A 25,506-nucleotide genomic window follows, 5' to 3' on the forward strand; every position below is an offset into this window, starting at 1 on the left:
CAGGCCAGAACTGGGAATTGCCCAGACCCGGTGGTTTTGTTGTTTTTCTGTGATCCTTAATGGTGACTGTGAACTCCTCTCACGTGTTACCTTTTACACTAAAATAACATCAACAAAATGTTGCCCCTGTGGTAAACCCAGAAGAAATAGACCACCATATTTCTAAGACAGAGAAAGTCTCAGAGTCCATTTTAATTTCAAGGTGCATCTTGTTTCCTGCACTTACTTTAATTGTTAAACCAGGAAATTCCCTTATTTTACTCCCTTCACTCCCTCCTTTAAACTAGTACCCAGTACTTTTTGAAAACTTACCTGCCCTAATTTATCACCAGTGACTTTCACTTATAAAAGTGTGGTGCTACCAAGTGGACCTCTGTGGTGGTATTTCACAAACAAGTCACTTGGCACATCCAAGGCATCTGGTACATTCCTTATACTTGTAATTCTCACTATAACAAAACCAAATAATACTTTCTTAATTCTTAAGAACGGCACTGTTTGTAAATCTCTCCTAAACATCTCGTAGCTGTAAATGTTCAGAAGCTTTTTTTTATTTCTTTCAACAGTGATTTTAATAGCTCTGCACTGCCAGGTGTTTTTATTGAACACTGGAGAAAGAGGTAAAGGCCTCAATAAATAAGTTTGGTTGTGGGTTCTTTGGTGGTGGGTGGTTTTTTTGGTTTTTTCCCCCTTTGGTTGTTCTCTCTTTGTTAACAGAGTGACCTCCCAGTAGCTTTGCCAGTTGCCTCCACTGGGAGCCAGTGCGTGCAGCGGTTTTGAATTATCTGGAAAACAAAATTGGCCTTGAGACTTTCAGGCATCTTTTAAAAAACCCCACCACCAAACCTGAAAGGACTATAATAAAACCGCCACTGGTTCTCCAGAACAGTATTAAAGAGAGTTAATGAATGCCTGGAACCATGACATGGGTTTGACCATGTCACTCCCATTTTGTACATAAAGACAAGCACTCAATCAGTGGAAGAGAAGTGCAATAACTGCTGCAATTCCTGGCTGCTGAAGGTAGGCTGCATCCCCTCTGCCAGGCCACAATGCAACCCTCAAGTCTTCCAAAATGACACATCTCCCTTTGCTCCTGCAGCCACCAGACATGAACAAATCATTTTGGGAAGCTCCAGAAAACACACACTGAGCTTGTTTAGTACCTTCAATACCAAATACCTCCATAATAAGTTGTATTTTGTTTCATTATTCTTTAGGATTTCCTTTATCTTGCACTAACGTTATACTTTATTTTCCTTCCCAGGACAATTTGCTTTTGTAACTGATGGTATTTCTCATTGCAGACAAATCCATTCACCTAGAAATGCCACTAGGCTAGACTTGTTCTCTGTAATCAGTGACACCACAGTAAGTTTCTGTTGCATTACAAGCCTTTGACTATCATCTGCGCAGAAAACTCTTCCCAGCAGATATGACTCTGCAGGTGCAAACACAAACACAGGTCCTTCTGAAAAGATCTTTTTCTAGGTCTGTTATTATTAACTGAAATGTCACTAATACTCATTTTGCAAGATTGCCTGGTGATACTAGGTAAATTAAAAGACCATAACACAGCGGAGCACACTGAATTTGTTTAAACAGTATTAGCTCTTCCCAGGTGGAAAGGATGTAAAACAAAGCACAAAGATTACTGTTTGAAACTATAACAACAAGATGACTTAGGATGGCATTATGGAGACAATAAACCAAAAAATTTTGGTAATGAATGGAAGATGAGAGATAATATTAGGACATCTTACCAGGAGTTTCAATATTGGGTACAATAGAGAAGAAGGAACCAACAAAAGATGTAAAGACAGATGATATGATCAAAGCCACAGACTTTGGGAAATGCTCTTTCAAGCAATATTCAGAATTGATATAAGTGGGACAAGACTGCTTTCATCCAGGCTAGGAAAGTGACAACAGAGTACTTCAGTAGTAGAATAAGATGGATGGCAGATTTCAGAGTATGGGGAGATAGAGACATGCAGCACTGGGAAAATCTTAAAGATACAGGCTTTCCCTGCTTATGAGGCCCTTGGAAGAATGAAAATAGGGGAAGGAAGGACTGGTCAGTTTTTATTCCACCACTGTGGTACGTGGTGATGACTGCTTTTGTTCACATCTCCATTTTTCATCATTCTAATTATTATTATAAAATATTAAAATGTTTAAGACAGGAAGAAAAAGGGTATTTCTGATTCAAGTGGATTGCAGAATTTTTACCTTACGGAGAAAGTGCTGCTTTGTCTGGAAAGATCATCACAAAGGCTCCTTAAGGCGCAAGGCTCTCAGTAGACTAACTTGACAGAAATTGCACTTCCTGCACAAATTAACTGACCTCTATTGGCAAGAAATATTGTGACACTTCAGGGGTTTAAAAGGCTCTGAAAGCAAATTAAAGATTCCAGCTGAGCAGAGGACAACTTAGAAGGGAGATTAATGCTAACCCCGTTTTCATGTACCTAAAAAGTATACAGACAAACCCTGCATCTATAAAGAAATAAAAGTTTTAATCTAACTATATTAAAGGCAACACAAGCATTCAAAACTCAAGTAGACTATTTAAGGACTTAAGTTTCAAGGGAGAGTACATTTAAAGAAGTACATATCACCTCAGGTGACAGCTTATGTGAAATAAGGAAATCCCCCTGGATTCCAAAAGTATGCTAAAATCATGCTAGATGCAATGGGGACTGAAACAGAATTACACTTAGTATGGTTTTTCTCTTTGAGAAGGAAAAATGCAATTACTTTTTTTGAGGCTGTAACAGTTCTGCATTAGTAACTGGGCCACCTGACTTCTCCCACAAGTGTAAAAAATTGAAATAAACCAGTACTAAAAATTAACCTCATCCACCTGTTTCTTAGTCTTAGCTACTTATTTTCTAAATGTAATAAACAACTTCATTTTAAAGGCAAAACTCAACTGGAGTCCCCAAAGGCATCACCATAGCTGGGTTTCTCTCCTACAAAAACACTCTGAACTTCCAAATTTTTCCATAGCAGAGCAAGGGCACTGATGCAGTAGTGCAAGGTACAGAGTCATGTTTTGATTGGAACCTCTGTGTCTGAAAGAAACCAAACATTGCAAAATTCTCAAAAAAATCACACCTCTGTCACAATGCTCCACATAAAAGCCCCTGGTGCAAGTCCACCTTGGTGGAATTTGCAGTTGTTTCATCACCATTGGGCTTGGTGTGGCAGAATCCTCAAACTGGCAGGCTTCAGGAAGAAACATCCTAAAAACAGCTCATCCAACACCTTCACACTTAATGAATTAATTTCCTTTCCAGCTGTGAGGGAAAGCAGGAAACTCATACCCTGGTACATGCTGAAGGCACTATTGCTAACCCCGTTTTGAAGGTCTGATATCAAGTTCCTAAAGAAAACCCAGTAAACTCTTCCATGAGCTTTATAGATTTGAGAAGAAAAGTGGCTGGGGGACAGAGAGAGGAAGGGATGATTAAAAACACACAGGCAAGGTAAAGAAGAGCAGGGGAGGGAGACTGGAACTGTCAGTGCAAACCCATTTGTTCTTCCTGCATGCTTGTGATACCTGACAACTTCACTACCAGTGGATACCTCTAAATGATTTTCAAAAGACAACTGCACTGACCCAAGAAAGTAATCCATTCAAGTGTAAAAGGCATAATTACCAAACTAAAATGAATGGTACAGCTCATAAGGATTAAAGGGTTTATCAGATTAATTTCTGAAAATTCAACAACAACAACAACAAAAAAAAGGGTTCCAAACTTCCTAGTGGCTGTGATTGAAGCTGGTGTGTTAAACATGAAGCTGAGCAAGCTCTCAGAACCAGAGTTGTGTTTCTTTCATCTTTAAAACAGATTTTATTATTACTGTTGTTATTTTTGCAAGTGCATTTCTAAGAAGTTATTTCATGATCTATGAACAAGCAGGAAAAACAAAACCCCAGACCATATTTGACCATGAAGAGTCAGAAGACAGAACTTGGCATTGCCATTTACTTAAACAAATAAAAATCCAAATGCTTATGGGAAGATTTTTTTTTTTTCAACTTTATGTAAAAAAGCATTCAAGTCTGAATGCTTTGTCACTTATCTTGGCCAAGATATAAACAAAGAAAATCTCTCACCAAACAACATAATGGTCATCATTTAAAGAAGGGGAAAATTGACCTTCATGTGGGTTGAAAAGGAGGAAGAAAATGTGTTAATATTATAAGGCAAGATTCATGGCTTTGAAGGGACACAATGAAGAGCTGTACAAGTGTCTCCTTTTCCCCACAAAGTATCCAATTCATGCTACAAAGGATGCTCACAGACAGCTTCCCCCAACACTACCCCTCAGGACCACCTATATGCCAAGAGGCTACATTTAATTTTAGCAGTCAGCCTTGTCCAGCTTTCTAGTTTTCAAGAGCACCATAAGACAGGCCAGACACAGCTGTGGGCTGCAGAAATAGAGCTGAATACCAGCAAAGCCGTAATTATGCACATATAATACTCCAAAACGTATTTGAAAAAATCCAAAGTGTTGAATGCTTTATATAGATACATAAGCTCAGGCCAGTTTTTATGTGTTTATGGCTTAATTTGGAGCTACCTTTTTGAGAAAGAGGAGTCTAGCTGAGGAAGAACCTCCCTCTCCTGACCCAGAGCCTTCTGCTCTCTGCTTTCTCTCCTCCAGATCTCCTCCTAGATGATTTGTGCCCACTTACACTCAATGTGTACCGGAACAAAGATGCAATTATGTATAAGTAGTGCCCAAGAGAAATAATCTAATAAAAATAAATCTTTCTTTAAAGCAATTTTATCCAGCATTTTTTTTACTATACAGATGTAACATATTTATGGAGAAGGGAAAAAAACCTCACAATGACTGCATAAAGCATGTGTGACCTGTATGAAATGACATTAGGATATTTAAAATATACATGTATAAAAACATTGTACTCTTCCCTTTTCCATCTCTGATATTCTCCAGCTTGTCCTAGTTTTCAAGTACATTCACTGGAGACAGAAATAGGAAGGTGTATACATACCTATACATGTGTACACTCATACCTAGGGTATACCCAGCTATAAAATGTTATACTGTTTGGATTGCAGAATTAATATATAAAAAAATGACTTGTCTGGAGTTGAAAGGCCTGCTTGGTCTGCTGTTTGGAGATTTCTAGTAACAGAATCACAGAACAGCTGAGGCTGGAAGGCACCTCTGTAGCCTGTCTAGTTCAAGCCCTTGCTGATAGCAGGGCCACCTAGAACAGGCTGCCCAGGACCACATTTCAGCTGCGTTCTGAAAATCTACAAGGATGAAGACTTCACCACCTCTTGGGGTAACCAGCATTTGACCATCCTCAGAGTACAAAAGTATTTGCTCACATTTAAATGGAACTACCTGTATTTCAGTTTGTGCCCATTGCTTCCTATCCTGTCATTAGAAGGCTCCATGCTCTTTACCCCCTCCGATCAGGTATTGATACACACTGAAAAGTCCATGATTAATTTTACTGAAAAGCAGGAAAAAAAAAAACCAAACCAGCAACTCTGTGTAGGATCCTAATGCTTCTAGGACTATTTTCCACAAAGCCAGAAGTAAGAGTAATTATAAATGGCAATTCAACAGCAGATGGATTTAGTATCTGTAATATTTTCTAAGAATGGATGTGCTTTAAGAGTTAGTTATAGGCATGCTTTTGCTGCAAATTTAGGCTTCGGAGTTGCAAATTTAGGTTTCAGTACTTCATGCTGAAATAAAATGTGAAAGTGTAAGTTGTTTTGTAGCATACGGAAAGCAAAAATACATGCAAAAACTCTGTCTCTTTAGTGAGCTCAAAATCAAGAGTTGATAGTAAAAAGGCATCCCAGTTTTTCTACACATACCATCGTCCTCATCAAGTCACCCTACAGATGAAAAACCCAAATCCTGTATATTTTAGCACAGGATAGGAACATAATCTGTGTGGCTGTTTTTCTGCGAGGATTTAATGAAGGCAGTCTGAAAAACCTCCTCCCAGTGGACAGCCTGTATCAAGATCCTTTAGGCACCCAGTGCGTGCCAAGTGCCAGCAAAAGAAGAAGAGCAAAATAAATGTGACTTTAAGGCAGTTAAGTACCCACACATCTTTGAGCCCTGCAGGCACCAGTGAAGCTGTCAAAATTCAGGTCAGTAACATGCCACAACTGTCTGAGACACCTCTGAAGAGCAGGAGGAGCAGAAGCAGCTCCTTGGGTCAAGCTGTTGCAGAAACACAGCTGGTGTGAGGTATCTGCATGAAGGCATGACAGAAAGGAGCCCTGTTTGCAGAGTGGTCAGCAAAGCTCATACATCATTTGAGAAAGACCTGATCTAGAGATGACAGGAAGATGAACGGAGATGTTTGCTTTCTGTAAAGAGGTAACTGGCTGAGAGAAAAAAAAGCAGATATGTCAGAATTGAAAAGGTCAGGGGCACGATTTGTATTTGTCAGAATGAGCTTTCCCAGCAAGAGTCAAGGACATCTTGCTCCAACAAATAAATACATAATAACTTTAAAAAATTAAGTATCTTCGGTAAGAGAACTTACATTCTTCACCTGCGTCCTTGGGCACCTCTGCGTAAGTGGTATTTTTGGATATTGTGGCTTAACTCCAGTCACCAGCCACTTGCTCACTCTCCCAACCATCAGGAACAGGGAGAGAACAGGAAGAGTAAAAGCTAGAATACTCATGGGTTAAGATAAGGACAGTTAAATAGGGAAAACAAACCAAGGAATTACTTTGCTGCTTCCCATGAGCAGGTTCAGCCAACTCCTGGGAAAGCAAGTCCCCATCATATCTAACAGTGACTTGGGAAGACAAACACCATCAGTTCAAACATCCACCCTTCCTCCTTCTTCCCCCAGCTTTACATACTGAACATGATTCCACATGGTCTGGAATATCCCTTTGGTCAGCTGGGGTCACCTGTCCTGGCTGTGTCTCCTCCCACCCTCCCATGCACCCCCAGCCCCCTCACCAGCGTGGCAGCACAAAAAGCAGAGAAGGCCTTGGCTCTGTGTGAGCCCTGCTGAGCAACAACAAAAACAGCTCTGAATTATCAACCCTGTGTTCAGCACAAACCCAGAACAGAACCTCATACAGCCACTGGGAAGAAATTCAACTACCCCAGCTGAAACCAGTGCAGATATCCACCTCCCAAAAACGCAGAGGTGGCTGCAAAGATGTCAAAGAGTCCAAGGTTGAATGACAGATAGAAACTGAAGGGCAGAAAGAGGGACTAGACAAAGTAGGGGAAAAAAAGAAGAGTAGATTTAAATGAGAAAACGGAGCAGACAAATTTAGAAACGTGTCAGCAGTAAGGAGAGGAGAACTGTGGTACCAAAACACTGGATGATAATGACATCATATTCGGAGGTCCTCTTCTGCTGCACCCTCCGCAGTACCTGTGTTTCACATGAAACTTACAGCAATTGCACAGCCCCTGCCAGACTTTACCCTGAAGAGCTAGGGGCCAAAACAGCAGCCTGTGCCTTCCACAATATGGCAAAGGAAGATAGGGGACAGCACACAGCACAGAACCATGGATTACAGTAGGGCTGATGTAACAGTAATGGAAGAAGAAGGGATATAATTTATCACGTCTCTCATACATCTACTGACTAGACTGCTGTTGTAATGTCACAGTAGAAATACAAAGCTGCACACTCATTTCCAGATGACTGCTGTGCCCAAAATACCCAATGACAATTATGACATTGAGACAGAAGGAAATCATCCTTAACCTGGGAAGTTTGTACTGTAAGCACTTATATAGACTGGAATAGTTACACTGATCTTATATTTTTCACTCTTTGTAAAGACATTTGTAGTGATGGTTTATAATCCTAAAGCACAGACTGTTCAGTCTACCTTGAAACTCCACAGTTTGTGGTCACATAAAAGATAATTCATCTTTATTGTCTCTGTTTCTCCCTTCCACTATGGCCTTTTTCTGCCTAGATTATACAGCAGGAAACATTTTGGCACAGGCACCGTATCATATCGTGCTTTTGTATTACAGGCCAACACACCACATTGTATTAACATCTCTCCTTCAGTAACATTATATACAAAACCATACCTTAAAACACCCACTTAATATTCATGGACTCTAAAGGACCCTAAATAGATGGGTCTATTCCCATGTTCACAAACTTGTGAAAATGTGCATACCACTGCAAATCTAGATATTCACATTTCTCTCCAGTTAAACGGCACTAATAACTTACAAGTCTTCTGACACATTGTATTATTTTGTTACAGCATTGTTTCTATAGACTTCCTAATCAGGAAGCAGAATAGTCTTTGGTGTAGTCTACCAACTTCCACAATGTTAAACTCTCTTACAAGAAAAGCAAGACTTTAATATCCTTCTTTGCCATTAGTTGGGTTTTTTTGTATTGCACACATTAAGGAAGGTATGGATAATACAGTAAAATAATTCTACCATACCAAACTGACAAGCGGTCAAATAAGTAGATGGCTATAGGATCATCATCAATGTATAAATATTGTTTCAATTAATAAACCAATATACTACAGAAGTATGCAACAGCTACACAACAGGGCACAAACCCAAATAACATCTGTTATGGAAGGATTAATATTTAAAAATAACATATATACAAAGTTAGGATTGGGGTTGGAAGCTGCAGGTAGCAAATATTTTTGTCTACAGGTGGCCAAAGCACATCCATGAAAGACAACGTGAAATTAAGACAGGAATCTCATTACCAGGATTATGCAGACAATAGCATCCAGGATTACTATTTGCTGGCTGTATTCTTCGTTTAATCTATCAAGTCATACTTAATACTGCAGGTAATACATTTAAGAACAATTTAAATTAATCATAACATGAGATTACGTGTAAAAAAAATTAATATCCATTTTGCATCTAATTCCCCATATCATTGTGAGAACTGCAAAAAAGAGCCACTGTCACCTCCTGCTCTAAAAAACACTACTCTTAATATTGCAAATGCCTGACACACAGCTGCCCAAAGCTAGACATTTCATTCCTCCAGTTTCTAAATTCCACATGGTTAGTCCCCAGGGTAACTTGTGCCAGGCAAAGAGCCCTGCAGGAAGGGAAGGCAGGGCAGACCTTCCCTGCCACCAGCTCTCCTGTGCCCAGTCCCAGGGCAGGGGAGGACACATGTCCCTGAACTGGAGCAACAGCTGTCTGCATACAAGGAACATTTTGGACCCCATTCAACAGAGCTGCTGCATCAGTGTGGGAAGAGTGTCACAACAATAAGGCCTTCCCAAGCTGATGCACACTGTGTGGAGGGAATGACCACCGGGAGGGCTCATCCCCTGCACCTTCACACCACCCAGCCCAAAAGTCTTCAGATTTGAAGAATGAAATGACCTTCACTCAACAAAATACAGAAAACAGACTATCGATTTCCTGTGAACTGAAAGTGTTATAATAAGCATTTATAGATGGGCTATTGAATGTCTCGACCATTTAAGCAGATAGTCATTTCATCAGCAAAGTAATAACTGGAGTTGGTTCCAAAAACAGAGGAAAAGCAAAAAGGAGCTTTATGGCACAATGTCACTTTTCTCATTGTAATATAAACCTTTATGCATATATCACTGGCTGCTGCTTTACTTAAAAACTGTAAGGCATGTAAGTACAAATCCTGCAAAATAAACACTGTGGTAATACTTTAAAGCCTTACGACTTTTTCTGGAGTATCTCTTTCATTGTTAACAGGCTACAAAAAAAATGCATTAACCTTAAGTATCATCTTTCCCCTTTAGACTTGGTAAAGGTTTAAATAATGCAAAATTCACTTATATGCAGAGCAGTAAAAGGACATAATATCTTAATAGGGAAGAGCTAGTGCAGAACTGTTTATTACAGCCACTCAGTTTATTGCATATATCCCATCCCCAGCCAGCAGCCAGGTTTGCTGTTTCTAACATTACTGTTCCAAGAGTATTTCCACTGGATTATGATGAGAATACTAGTATGACACTGAAAGTGTTCTCTCCACAAACAAATATTAGATTCATATGGTAGAAAATATATTTGTATTTATATATGTTTACCTGCATATATTAATTGAATACTAGAGATCTTGATTTTCACAACGTACTCTTGTGTTATACATACGTATATACACATACATACTGTATTCCTGTCAGGAAAGAAAAGTTTGCTTTTCACATAACAAAGGACTTGGAGATTTAACTACAAGGCATCACATCAGAAATGAGAACAGTTCACAGAGGCACATAAACATGCTACGCATATATCTCTTAACAAAAGAGTAATTAAAAACTTTTACATCAAGAAACTCACTGACAAAGCTTGAATACAAAATTTCATTGATAATAATCTGAAGTGTGTTAAATTTCCTGGACCAATACACTGGTTATAGTTAAAATAAGCTTATAGTATCAAGGACGTCAACTTTTTAGAGAGTAATTCACACAAACTGTTGCTTCAATTTGTTTTCTTAGTTTACCGAGAAGAAAAATGAGGTTGTAATGCAATGAAGCAATAACAAAGTAGCACATTCCCTGCTGTTAAGCTATTGCAAAGTTAAATTAGAGTGTCTCCAGTTCTAGCTTCACTACTGTCACATTTTCTTCTGATGCTTGCATATATCATCACAGCTCTTTCTAGAGGCAAAGACATGCACACCTGAATAGCTGCTGGTGCATCACTTCAGTTCCAGCGGGTGGTGGCATTACCTGTATCCACCAACAAAAATATGATAACTTTTACAGTGTTTTTCCAGACATACTTTATGCTGCTTATAAATAAGAATAGCCTAATACACGGAGCAGAAAAATATCAGCCTCTCCCTCTCTTGGAAACCCACTTGTCTGGATATGGTAAATGTGATTCAGGTGAGGATATTTACCTTCTACGTTTCACTGTTACTAACATTGATTTCAGTTACTCCTTCATGGGATGCTGTTGTGAAGGCTACAAAAACATAGATAAATTACTTAAGATGAGCCTCTGTTAAAAAAAGGCAGAAGGCATAAATCAGCTTAGAGCATCTTTAAAACACTTTTGGTTTGTAACTTGGGGCAATGACGGAATATGAAACAGCTCAAGAACAACATCCCGAGTCCTTCCTGTCCAGGCTTAACTGCCACAATGCAAAAATGCCTTTTTCCAAGTCTGCCTAAAAGAAAACACCTTCAAAAACAGTTCCTGGGATGTGGGGAAACAACTTATTCTTGACTAAAATAAATACCAAGTTAACTGTTTCAGTCAACAGCAAAACTTCAAACTGTTATGTACCAGCTGTGATTAAACATCCCAAATACTCTTCTGTTTTAACATACAACCACAAATAATAAAGAATGTTTCTTTGCTGTACCCACTGCCATATAAAGTTGGTAACTGAAAAAATACTCACATTTCAGGGTACCTTCTCAGAAGGTAACACAGTTTCACACCACATACTTTAAAAGGGAACAGCCTAAACTTTACTGTGGTTTATACAGCAGAAAAAAACCTCTTCAAGGATAAGTGCAGAGGGAAGAATGAAGACTAATACCAAAATAGCTCCTGTTCCTAACACCTTTCTGATCCTGGCTGAGACAATCTACTCGTACCTCGGACGCATGGTGGCAGCCAGCCAGCCAGATGACTGGTGACTTAATATACAAGTTCATGTGGGCTCTGACACAGACAAGGGCATTAACTCTGAAGTCTCACCAGTCAGCCTTCATATTCAAAACCCATCAAATGAGTCATGGCTACGTTATGAGACTTTTTTTTAACACTTTATGCCTGCTTTCTTTTGTTCTGAACAGCTTTCACTGTAGAATGTTCTCATTAAATATGCGTGCTTTTTATAGGAAAAGTTGAGATCAATTGATGCGTAGGTAAAGTATAAAAAAAAACTTAAATGAGTATGACGCTATGATAAATACTGTAATAGTCTCAGATTCACAGATTAAAAGATTGGCATATATATATCTTGTTTCTTTCTACTGCTGAAGGCAGTTCTCACAATAAACAAGGCTTTGGGCCAAATTCAGCCTTTGAGAACAATAAATATGTATAAAATACATGTATGTGCAAGCAAAGGATATATTGAATTCTACCAGGCTGAATAGCTTCAGTTTCATTTTGAAAGCCATTTAAAATAAAAGCCAGTAGATGAAACAAAGAATCCACCCAAACATGAAGGCTCCAGCATCTTTGTTGAAAGAACAATAGCATAATACTCCTCATCCCTCTACCTTGTTGCAAGAGAACCATCAAGATAGTTACTGCTGTGATCATATTAAAGAATACTTCACAAAATTATTCTTTAAATTGATGAATATGTACAGATTTATCTTCATATGCTAATAGACAGAAATGCTCTAATTCAATTGCTCAGCAGAAAACATTCCAATAAAAGAAATATTTCTATTAGCATAACAAAGGGCAACCAGTAAAATCACTCTCATGCACAGGCTCAAAATTTCAAATGAAAGCAATATTCTCATACCGATAGATCCTATTTTTGAACCGAACCCACTCTAATGATATGTTTTGTCATCTGATGGCTCTCCCACCAGAGTACACATGATATTAACGAAAGCAAGATCAAATTAAACAGATGACATGATTAACAGGATTCATTTCATGCATGACTCTTTTTACCGGAGAGATAAAGACCTGAAAGTAATTACCACCAAGTAAAACTCCTTCACTGACCTCTCTGCTCCCAGCTAGCAGTCCTTAAGTACTGATGCTTTGCAACAAAGACCGGTGCCTTTCATCTGTGGGCTTTCTTTTACGCTACAAGCTGAGCACCTCTCCCTTTGCATGCACGCAGTACCTCTGTATCTATGTCTGTAATGCAGCATAAAGATTACTGGGGAAACCTATCAAACCGGCAGGCAGCAACCCCGGCCGCCAATAAGCGGGAGGCACATGCAGAATCCAGCACATGCTCGCTGAGGCTCGCAGGCTGGCACCGCTGCTGAGCAGGCTGCTAATCTAATTATAGCCCTTCGCCAAGCACAGGGCTGCTGGGGCACGGCGTGGAAACACAGCCCGGCGCATCACACCTTGCAGCCCACAGCATCCACATCTCGGACTGCTATTTGTCTGGCTGCGTGGCAATCAAATTCCCGGTTGGCTTTGTTTTTCTGTCGTTGTTGTGGTTGTTGTTGTTTTTCTGAGTGATTCACCTATGAGGGGGTTTGTTTCCATCTCTGAAAACAAGGATCTATTTCGGCGTGCCCTTTGAGAAGCTGACCACTTGTAGTTTGCTGTGCCTATTTCAAGGAGACAATAAAATGAAGCTGCCAGTAGGAATTCTTGTTTTGAATGTACACATTGCCAGCACCACACAGAGCAGATCTCAGGTTCTGTGCATTACTACACAGTCCACAACGTGGACCTCAGATGCGAGGCAGCACACGCGTGCTTTCAGCTCCACAGAAGCCAACAGGACCCCCTCTGTCCCTTACATTTACCCGTGGGAGGACACCCAGATGATCAGAGGGCTTCTGTGTGCATTGGCACACAAAGTCCTAACTAAGCTTTCACGAGCCTAGGGTGCAAATGCCAAAGAGATTTTTGTCACTATGCAAAACAACTTAAGCCATTAAGGAAAATACTTACCTCGAGCAAAGACTACTTAGATGTATGAAGAACTAACGCAACTAAGTCCTACATGCTTACTTACGCTTATTTTATAAATAAGTCCTCAAAACAAAGGAATGTTATGATCCAAGAAAACATTGTGTATTTGAACGATGCTGGGAGCTTCTACAACATCAGGTAAATAATTATGAAAAAAAGATACAGACGTTTGTTTAGTCTTCCTTGGTAGTACACTTGAATTAATCCTCACTATGATTAGCACAAACAGAAAAACACTCTTCAGATGTTTCCTGTTCCCCCATGGTTCATATAATCACCTAAGCTCTACACTGACCAAAAGGTTTTCAAACATCAGCGACAAAGATGGGAATACACAGCCTATCAGAAAAACCAGCTGTGGTGCCAGCTCTCTCTTGTGAGATACAATACATTTGTCATGACTGATACTACAAAAATATCATAATGCTATAGCATTATGCACATACAAACTACAATGCATTTTTAAGACATTTGACTAAGTTACACATAAACCATATCCATAAACATTACACTAGCAAGATCATGAACCCCACTGCCATAACGAATTCCACTGTGCCCACACTGGCATTTTTCATAATTCTTTACTCTTATCACCAGCACCATACAGTATCAGGCACAGTCCAAGAGTGTGACATTAAAGGCTGTCTATAAATACTTTCTAGCTATTATACTTATTTCAGTACAAAAATTATATTTGGTACTACATAAAATTTTAATAATGGAACAAGATCTCAATAACAGTAACAGTGCAAGACCATATTTACTGGAAATATGTAAATAGCTATGTCACAACTTTCTTAATCTGCCAGTGAAAACTGCTCATAAAGAATTGCTCTGTGCTAGAAGTAGACTTCATTGCTGTAAGAATAATATTCTCAAAGCTATATATGTCTAGAAATAAAAAAGAAATGCAGGAATAGTGACATTTTGCTCCTTGATTCAAGTTCAGTCAACATTAGGTTTTGTGTTTCAATAAAAGAAGGCTGTATTATTAAGCAATAGATTAAGATTAATCATCTAAATTAATAGATTTAGATTAATCATCTAAAAAGCTCATCAATTTTTACAAACTTCTTTAAAATACTGTGTGGTATTCCAAATTTGTCAGTCATACTACTTGAAACCAGGAAATTATGTATTTAATGAAGAAAGGCAGGCGAAGCAGTAATACGGGGGTTAAAAACGTAATTGGAAGAGTTCAAGAGGCATATGAAAAAGATGCAAAATTATTTGATAATCAGATCCAAAATGTTTTTCCAACTTTTTGCCAAAGTAGAACAGGAGAATAAGACCAATAAAAGTTTTTACCCTAGTCCTCTGATTATTGGGAATACTCACACTTGCTAAGCAAAAGAAAAGATGTAGAAATACAAACTAAAAATAAAGTCAAAGAGACTCAAATCATTCTTTTAATCTAATCCCCATTCATAAACTACAAAGGCATGTATGATACTTGAAAAACTGACCAAAAAAACTGAAACAGGAATTAACCATTTGCTCTGGGACTCTCAGTTTTGGCTCTCTCCCATGCAAGCTGCTAAGCCTACGTGTGTGTGTCCCCTCTTCCCAGCAGCTCTCCAAGCCCTCGCTGCTTCACCCTTTCTGAGCACAGCTCCCCAGCAGCCAGCCTCTGTGTGCTCCCACAGAACTGCTGCCTCCAAGGGCATGTTCACCCACAGCCCCAGCAAGGGCTGTCCTGGCAGCTCACTCTCAACACACCACTGCAGGAGGGTGTTTATTCCAGGAGCTGCTTTCTTTTTTAAAACCTCATGGTAGCAGCCGTGACCCACAATCAGTTGCAAAGGTGTGTTTCAAGAAACACCTATTTGTCTCTGCAACAGAATCAATACTCACTAAACCTCTGTGCTTAGCTTTGCAGTGCAGCCAGAAGAGTGCCAATGTCCATGTCAATTTTTACACTTGCTTTTAACCATTGTGACGATGTGCTGGGTCAGGAAGGTATGGGGAACTGGCTAACATTTAGAGACAGCAGTCATTCACAAGAACCCACATTTGGCAATGGCAGATGGCTAAAATTCCAACTGAGGATAATGCAGAGCCCCACCAGCCTGCCCTGCCACCCGTGGTGATGGCACATGAGCACCTGGATCAAGCACTGGACCTGTGACAGTATAGAGCCATCTATAGATGTGCCAGCAAGAGAAGCCAAGAGAGGTTTCATAAGGACACAGTCACAAGAGACTCATCAAGTCCCAGAGAGCATAGGTTTCATGAGGACACAGTCACAAGAGACTCCAGCAAGCCTCTGTTGGAAATGAACAAATTGTGAAAGGTACACAAGTTGGCCAATATTCGGCAGACTTTCATCGAAAGCAAAAGCTTGTCCCTGGCACAAGTTACTCGCCTGTGCTAAGCTTCAAGTTCCTGCTCCTCCGCATGGAAACAGAAGGTCTCTACAACATTTTTAGCAATTATAAGCAAGTTAGGCTTTCTCTAGCTCAGCTACTTGACAGAAGAATTTCAATTAAAATTTTCCAAAACCATATGGTCCGAGGCAGATGCCCATCACAGAGGGGAGGAGAGAGGAAAACCTATGAGGGTATGATGAATTCATCATATGATACTAAAGCCAGCTTCCTACAGTGAAAACTGTCTAGCTAGCACATTAATGAATTTTACACTTCATTTAGGCATATCTAAGAGTATTAACAAACAGATTACTATTTTGGGAACAACTAACTTTTTACAATATTATTATCAGTTGTGTAAGAACTTCCATATCCAATTGTTTTAATACAAGAATATCTTAAAAATTTCTGATGTGTCTTACAACCGAACAGGTTTCACTCTGGATACTACTTAACCTTTAGATTAAAAATGTATCAAATATTGCTTGCAAACTGCTACCTCAGTTAATTAGATTTAGCAAAGTATAGTAAGCATATGGAATGAAAATGAGCTGGGCAAAATGGCTGGTGAATCAACATGCTGCATTTCTAAAGGCAATAGTGTATATATTTCCAAGCTGTAGCCTTGAGAGGTTGAACTGAACCAATTACTCTAATGAATATTTTACTTGGCTTGATGCATTCATTAGACTTTTAGAAGTTAAACCATCCCATGGTTATGTTTACATAACAATAATATCTTAAGATTTCTGACATTCACACAATTTAAAAGATAAGGGGACAATTTTCTCTTCCAGTAATAATTCTACATTCCAGTCTTCCTTCCCAAATAAATTTATCTAGAATTATTTTCTTTTTTCTTTTGAAAACTACCTTTGATTTCACAATAGCTATTTGCTGAGCACTTTCCTTTCCCAGCAAGTATATGGGAAGTCTGCCAACTGGTGACAAAGTCATCACTAGGCCCATCATCATTTATGGAGGAAAATAAAACATGGGCCTAGTGTTTGCTGTATAAACTTTTCTCTGAAAGTCACAAATGCCTTGAGGTTGGCACTCAGCATGAACCAACTTATTTTCATTTTGTGTAGCACTGGGACACTTCTTGGTTTACCCCAATTTTGATTGGTAAGCAAGCAGTTACCCATCCACATGTGTGCATTTGTCAATGCTTTCAATCATGTTTTGGAGTTGGACAGATAACCTGGAACTTCAAGCTTTTTCATTCAAATATGCTCATTATATCCATAAACACCCCAGACAGAACTCCACTGTAAGCTTAGTAACATGCAGAGATGTCTTTATATTTATGACAGAGACTCGCTGCAGGATGCCACTAAGATTGATCCCTACAGACTATTTTTTTATAGCATTCTTATTCACTTTTATCTCAGAAACAGAAAACTCAAAAAAAAAAAAACCCACACCCACATTACATCCCTCACCTCCACAGACCTACACGCCAGCAGTATCTTCACTGCAGACCTAACTGACTGAAATGATGACACCAGTCCATCACTGCCACCTTGGAGAGCCAGGGGAGGAGCAGTTCAGCTGTCAGTGAGATGTGTTTCATCCTACTGCTGATGGATGTGGCATAAAAGGATCTCAAGTGAAGCCTGAAAGAGGTTTACTATGCTGAGCACTTGCACTTTAGACACAAAACCAAACATGGAATAACACAGCATTATTCTGTTTTTAAGAACACAGAAATCCCAAACAAAAGGTCATGTGAAAGATTTCACATCATCCTGAGACATGCTTACCTTCACATACCACCCAACACATCTCCATATCAATGTCAACTTGCCATTCCTCCCCAAGTTCCATCCATTTTTCCTTCAGTGCAAGGTTTCCCTCATATCTATACCATATTTCAGCAGTCACCTCAAACTACACAAATATGCTTTGTATTTCCACCTTACTTACTTTTCCCTCCACTTCCTTTCCTCACAGCTGCCAGCAGAGATGCAGTATGAACCGTCCATTTCAAAAGGCGTAACACCTGTCAGCACGACCGAGGCCTTCTCAAAACCAAAACATGTGTGCCTTGTGGCCACCATTTCACAGCCTCTGGCTGACCAGCTCGATGGCCACAAAAGCTGGTGAACCACAGAAAGGGACCACACTGTTTACAGGGAACACAGAAATAGCTTTAAACAGCGTGTCCAGAACTTGGATCCCATATAATGCATGACTCACTCGCATAGAACCAATGATCATGACCCTGGCGAGTCAAAGATTGGGAAATATGTTACAGAAAAAAACAGCCTCTGCTTCCAAATGGTTAAGTGAGAAAGACACATTTGCAGACCAGAACAAACAAGTTTTAAGAAAAGTTCCATAAAAAAACCCAACAAAAAACCCAAAAGAAAGCCCCCCACGACGGATGTAAGAGGTTGAAGTCCTAACACAAGGTATAAATGCAGCAAAAGTTAACTGCTTAAAAACAAGGACACGGGAGGTTAAAACTACACTAGAACAAGCCACAAAAGAGCTTCAGAAGTGGAGACACATTTTTTGTAGTTGCTGGTGGAAAATAGGGACCATGAGAGCATCACTTAAGCCAGAGAGCTGATAGACAAGTACTGATTTCCCTAGTGGAAGGAGTAGAAAAAGAGCTTGCAATATAGTAAGTAAACTTCCAGCACCTTCACATTATTAATCTTCCTCACCCCTGCTGGCATTTTCTTCTTCTCTATTTAGTAGTGTGCTCACTATGATCACCTTGCTGAAATGGATGACACAACCTCATGTTTAGTACATCCAACTGAGATAAGATTGGCCTTGGGAAAACTTTAAATACAAGTCTTCCACTAGAGGACAGGTGTAATTTTTCAAAAATGCTGTGCTGCAAAGAATGCAAAGGCTGAAAGATGAAGTATTTCTCCCTTTGAAGAAAATACTCTGTCAGACCTGCACACTTCTGTAATTAAGAATGTTATTTCCAATTCTGAGTAGAAAGAGCAGCTCCAAGGTTTTCTTTGATCTTCTGTGATGACAATGAAGACCCATCAGGCTCTCTAAACCCTATTGGGTTTTTTTTCATTCTTCAAAGACTGTTTTTCAGTTTCTTACATCTCTCTATGCGAGAAGGTGTTTATGATGAGCTGCAAGATGCAACAAGAAAGCAAGTCAAGGTGCAACCATTGGAACACGAAGTGGTTCTCTGCAGACACTAATGCATACAGGCACTTGCACAAAACCCTCCTTGCTGCCAAGGCAGCTCTCTGGGAGCTCAGAGATTGCACATCTTTGAAACTACAAGTCTACAGTCCACACCCATAATACAGGATTTCAGAGCAACTCCAAGATCTCATTACTTTATGCCAGAATTGAAGATATTTAGCACAATGAATCCCAGAAGAAAACTATGCAATGGCTTTGGTTACCACAGAAATCAAGGCTAACAAGTTTGAAGGCACCTATTAAACGTCAAGCCCTTTTAGCCAAAAGTAAAATAAATTTAGATTTTAATCTTAGAAAGATTATAATTACATTTCTAGAAATTGCGTCCATATAAAACAACTGTGACTCGCCATACTGGAACCTAGTCTCACGGTCTTCTTACAAGAAGCCAGAAGCATTTTGCTGGCACAGATGAAAAGCCTCTCCAGGAAGAGAGATTTAATTATTTAATAGAGCAAGCCAAAAGCTCTTTCATGAAAGAGTCATCAGGACTCTTATTGCATATAATGTTCCTGAAGAAGAACATACTTTCATCTTGGGCAGCCTGTACACCTAGCAAGTTGAATTTTGCTGAGCTGATAAGATCCCCTTACCCTTCTTCCAAGACCTGCTTGATGCTTTTGTCCAATCCTCTAATGTAAAATGAGCACACAGGTCACATAAGGAGGGCTATAAAACCAGCATAAATGGAGACAAATGAGTGGCCATTCCTCAAGCTGAGTGGCTCCCACCCCTTCCTTTCCATCCTTTTCTGAACATTTGAGCAGACGCTTCCCTCCCTGCATACTGCTCCATCTAAGGTGAAGGGCGAAGTGCTGACCCTACCAAAACTAGCATGAGAGCTAAGAAGCACACTGAAGAAGACAGGAAATGTGCACTAGGGGAATTCTGCCACATTCTGGGGACAAATTACTTACTGTTCTGCCTTTTCAAACCTTTCTTGGGCAAAGCAGCAGGCCTTTTTTTCATCTTCCTTTCCTAGTCTTGGGAGGAAAAGAAATGTCCAATTTCCCAGAAGCACATGTCTGCATGGCACAGTAGCCTCTGTCACCACATGTAATACTCCTGGTGTCAATAAACAATTTCTTCAGGAGGCAATTCTTATGAAGTGCCCCAACTGGACAGAATCTTACAGACCTTTGTCTCAGATGCAACTCCACTGCACATCCAGAACATGTTTCTAAAGGCACAAGCATTAGAATTTTCAGTTTTAAATTAAGCAAATTGCAAATACATAACAATCTCCATCTCATAGACATTGTAATTTAACACTGCTTACACACACATTGTGTTAGCGGGCACTCATTATTTTGTCAAGAATTTATATCAACATAAGACTAGGAAAAATCAGGGTATGATGTAATGGTTACAGGCCTGAAACTAGTGGTCACTGTAAACTCACATATGGTTTGCAAGCACCAACATACAGCAAGTATAACTCAGCTTTTCTAATAATGTACCCAGTGAAGCTCAGCACATTTTTGAGATCATTGATTTCCCACTACATAAACTGGACAACTCTAAATAGTGAGTCCTAAAGTCCTAAACTTTAGGAGGTAGGAAGGGAAATCAGTAATCCTATACAACATAACCTTAAAAGCATAACAGGAACCCTTTTTGTCTCTAAGAAAGCAAGAACAAGCAGGGGAAGATAAGGTCAAAAGGTGAGCACTCAAAACTAAGTGAAGCCAGAATTGGGCCTTTCAGTCAGTCTCAAACATTTATCTCCTGCATGTTCTATAACAATGCAATCTTTACTGACATGAGCCAAAAAACATCTCTTCTTGATGTCTGCTTCAATCAGGATTTACAGAAGAAGCTGCTCCAAAAGTAATCTTCAAATAAAACAGACACTGATATTTTCAAAATATCAATGCAAATTCCAGTAGTCTGTAGTCAAAACATAAGCAGTATAACCACAGTAAAAGGGCTGCTAGAAAAATTAAACACTAGCAAGTTTCAGAGTTGCCCAAGTGTTTAAATCGAACTTCACTGTACACATTATTTGTATTCTATAAAAAAACTGCATAACTATGAAAAATGGCATAACTTGAAAAATGGTATGACTTGAAAAACGTTGTAATTTCTATACTCAGTTGGACTACTGCTGGAAATCCCACCATATCCCACTCACTAGCACGGCTATTCCTATTGGGAAGGACTGAGTGGAAGCAATGTGAATAACCCTGCACACAGAACTGAGTTTTCATGCTCATCAGTTCAGCACTTAGGCTGCAGCACGTGCATGTCTAACTTGCAAAAATCTAAAAATTTATCTCACAGTGTTCAGGCTGTTCAGAGTGCGTACAACTTCCCTGGATATAATTCCGTATCTGTTTCATTTAAAACAAACCGAAACAGCTCTGACATATTGATGTTGGGAAGAATCTACGAGACCCATTTTCTCCTGGGGCACTCCAGATACAATAAACTCTTTTAGTAAACAAGTACACTACATCAAGTAAAAGTAGCTTCTACTATTGTTTTGCATCACATCAATAAAATGAGACCAAAAACCAACCAAATCAGATGTAGGATTTCTTTTTTAAAACGCTACACTCTATGTTCGAGCAAAGAACTGTTTCAGAAATCTGTATTCATTCAGAACTTGGGATTTAAATTGACTTTCACACACCTAAGAGTGCATAAAGAAAGGTCTGAAAATTATCTGTCATGTTCTGCAGTATTCACATCATTTTTTTGCATCTCTGTATACTTATTATTTCAATACTCAAAGCTAGGGGAAGAAAAAATTTAGAGTAAAACCAGAGATTCCTTAAAGTCTTCCCAATTATATTGTATATTAGAACATTTCATGTCTCCCAACACATGACATTCCTCCAGCCTTACTGCAGCTGAGTCTGAATTAATGTTTGGCAGAACTTACAGGTAACTTTCTCAAGTAAATAAAAATACAAAACTAACTAACTGGAAATAAGTGAGCTGGCCTGGATATTAAAAAATAAAAGTCTAAAATCTGTAGAAGCTGCTGGTGGTGAAGGAGATACATGTCTGCACTTGTGAAATATACTATGTCAGAAAATGCCTAAACACAACAAAAACAAAGGAAATCAAAAAAGCATGTGTCAAAGAAGAAAAATGCAACCAAAATGCACATAAAAGGTATTAATAGGCAGAGGACTCCAGAAAACAAAGGATGCCTCCCAGGTGGCAATATATCTTTGCTCACCTCATCAACTTGCAAAGCCTGCTGCAGGCAGATCTACACAACTTGTGAGGAAAACAGTAGAATTGTCATTGTTGTATAGATTATTTGCATCTCACTATTACAAATCTCAGGGGAACTTACAAATAACTACTTTGAAAACAAAATTATCCAGGCAAGATCCTTCCCAACAGCAACACTAACAGCGGCTCATACTTGCCAACTGCATTTCTTGTACTGTAGACATAACTATTTTTACAGCCAGACAGATTTAATTTACATAGTCTTCTAGGCAGTGAGATGGAAAAAGAGTATTGATTTCTTGTCTGAGCCCCTGCAATTCAGCACTTTGATAGAATTAGCTAGAAGGGCTGACCCCCTCAGTGTGGTTAAGACCACGCTCTGTGGCACACAGCAATCCCTCCGTGGAGAAGGAAAGTAGCTAAGGCAGGGTCAAGCCTTGGCAAAGACCAACCACCAAAATGAAGGCACTGCTGCAGGTAGCAGAGAGAAGACATCTCTTCTGAGAAATAGTACCACCTCCAGCTGAAAAGCACAGCCTGTCTGTTGGCAGGTGGGGTCAAGCTGTGCTGTGTTTGAAGGTGCTGTGACAGGAGACTGAGAATTTATCCTCCATATGTCTTGACCATCCCAAGAGAAAGCCTGCAGAGACTGCATGCGTGAGAACCTTGGGAACGCTTCCCACATTGTTTTGGGTGTTTGTTTTTCTAAACATTAATTAAACTCACCGTAGCCTACCACTGAGAAAATGAAGACAGAAACAAGGATAAGAAGATAGAACAAAGCTAAAGATAGGTATAGTTACCTGATGCTTTAGATAACTGGTGAGTCATTTGCGCACTTGCACTAGTATTAAAGTGTTCAAAAATTAAAGGCTGCTGTCATGCAGTCTATAAAAGAATGAAAGACTACACAGGCTACATCTCACAGATCCCTTCTGCCCCACACCCCCTCCTTGCCAAGATTATCTGTATTTTTTGTTACAAGATAAATCAATTTCTTTCTTTATACAAAGTTCTTTAATACAAGGAGTACCATTAATTTGAAGAGACTCAAAATATTAAGCTAACAAGATATGGAACAAACATCATTTAGGATACCTTCTCCTGCTTCCCTTAACACTGATAGTTAAAATGTGGACTATGACTTAAATAGATGAGTGCAGTACCTTAGTATAATCAAAAGCAATTGTCCAAGGAAATGCCGTCTAATACTTGCAATTTAAAATTATCTTGCAATCTGATCTAGAGAATAAAGAAAACAGACATCATTCAGGTGAGTCAACATCTTCATTACAGGCTGCCTATTGCAGTGAAAAAAGTGAATGAGCATTCCAAAAGGCGTTCCTGTAGAAATGAGTTATTAAGATGCAACTAGAAACAGTCACAAAGTAAGTATTGTTTATACAGATTTATTCATTTCTTTGAACCTGTTCTTGTTAGCAAAAAACAGAAAGAGGAGATGACAAACAGAAGGCTCTATAGAAGACAATACTCTAAAGCAATTATCCACAGGCAACAGAAGACTTCATTTACAACTGATGCGAATACAGAAAGCTTGGAAATTGGACTGATTACACTTTAATGCCAAACAGTTCCGGATAAACAACTTAAATCACATTAAAATTACTGATTTTTGGTTGAAGTCATGTATCTCGATCTTTCTTCATTTGAGCAGTTTACTCTAGAGTGCTTCTGATCAAATATTGTTTATATGACACAGGAGAAAATACTTCATTTCTTTGAAAACTTGGAACACCTAACCAAGTATAATTTACAAATCGTGGCTGTAACAGGTAGCAGCAATACAAAAGACACAGTGATAGTATTTTTTAACTTTTTTTTTTGTTAAACAGATCTATGCAAAAGTGTGTTTCTTTCTGGAAAATGCTTTACAAATCAGAAAACTATTTTGAAGATGTTGACACATGTAAGTCAGGGAAGGCTGATTCAGCTTCCAAATTGTGTATTTATCTATCACAAGTATTTATACTTAAGTCTATTAAGAAGTCTGTTAATAAGAAACTTTCTAATTGTTGGGAGTAACAAGCTCTTCTCATTACATTGTGCCATTGTAGGAGGACTTGGGACAATGGTGGAAAAAGAATCAGCCGCAGAAGAGTTCAGAGAATTTATTTTCTATTCTTTGTACTCTTTAGACTTCAAGAGATCACAGAGCCTAGTACCAGTTATTCTGGAAGAAATAAATAGGGATTCTTTTCATTCAACACATCTTCTAAGAAACAGGCCTAGGTGGAAACATTTAATTTCACTGCAGAGCAGGTAATTCTGGATCACCCACTACCACCACCAATACATTAGCTGCCCTTATGGAAGGATAAAGACCATCTTGAAAAGCTACATTTGGTGCCATGATTGCAGCTTTTGGTAAGCTGGGAGACAAGTCCAGAACTGGCAATGACAGTGGTAAAATTCCAGGACTGAGGTCCTCCACTGGAAGTTCACTTACAGCTCACCACCTTGCAGATAAAGAGAGCTGCTTCCTCCACAAAGGAGAGGTGCAGGAGTTCTTGGTGCAGAAAACACACAGCCACTGCCTTCTGAACAGCTCAATGCCCCATATCACCACTGGTCAGCGCTAACCAGGGTTCAGTGAAAAACCCACGATGGACACTCCATGCTCAAGATCAACAGTCAATTGATTAATTTGATCTACTGGCCACATTTGGTACATCGAGTCCCTTATGGAATCATATCTAGTGGATGCAACAGGAGGGTTATCCCCCCACAGTGCCTCAATTCTGTAAACCTTCTCACTCAGACAGGGCCCCAAAAGCCTTTTTGTTATATAAAAATTAGCTTCATCACAAGAGTTAAATTTCTTCAAAACAGAGAGAAGATTCAACGTAATTAGAACAAAAACAACCTCTCTCACATACTACGTGTTTTTGGAATATACTTCCTCATAAATTTAACTTTAATCTTCCTTATAAAAATCTTACAAGGGCCAGAATTTGTTTGTTTTTAGGTTTTATGGCTCTTTCAGGGAAGTAGTAAGATCACATACCTACTATTTTGACAGTGTACCTCTGGTAATTAATACAGCTGAAAATGACATTATCTCTGAACATGTATCCACCAAAGAAACAGCAGGAATACCTAG

General features: G+C 39.2%; 1 protein-coding gene across 48 annotated transcripts in view; it reads right to left on the bottom strand.

Moving 5' to 3' along the window:
• Nucleotides 1–25,506, bottom strand: part of FAM110B (family with sequence similarity 110 member B) — a 115,201-nt gene that overhangs the window by 49,790 nt on the left and 39,905 nt on the right. For 8 of the 48 annotated variants that reach the window (XM_086887646.1, XM_086887549.1, XM_086887674.1 and 5 more), the window contains one exon: nt 23,552–23,627. The exons of 39 other annotated variants lie outside the window; for them this stretch is intronic. The gene's annotated coding sequence lies outside the window, so the exon portion shown is untranslated. Of the gene's footprint in view, nt 1–12,702; nt 12,862–23,551; nt 23,628–25,506 lie in introns of those variants that run through there. One more of the 48 variants, XM_086887651.1, reaches the window with a different exon arrangement.

This window comes from Cyanistes caeruleus, chromosome 1 (genome assembly GCF_971803275.1).
Source record: "Cyanistes caeruleus chromosome 1, bCyaCae1.hap1.1, whole genome shotgun sequence".
Taxonomy (NCBI): Eukaryota; Metazoa; Chordata; class Aves; order Passeriformes; family Paridae; genus Cyanistes; species Cyanistes caeruleus.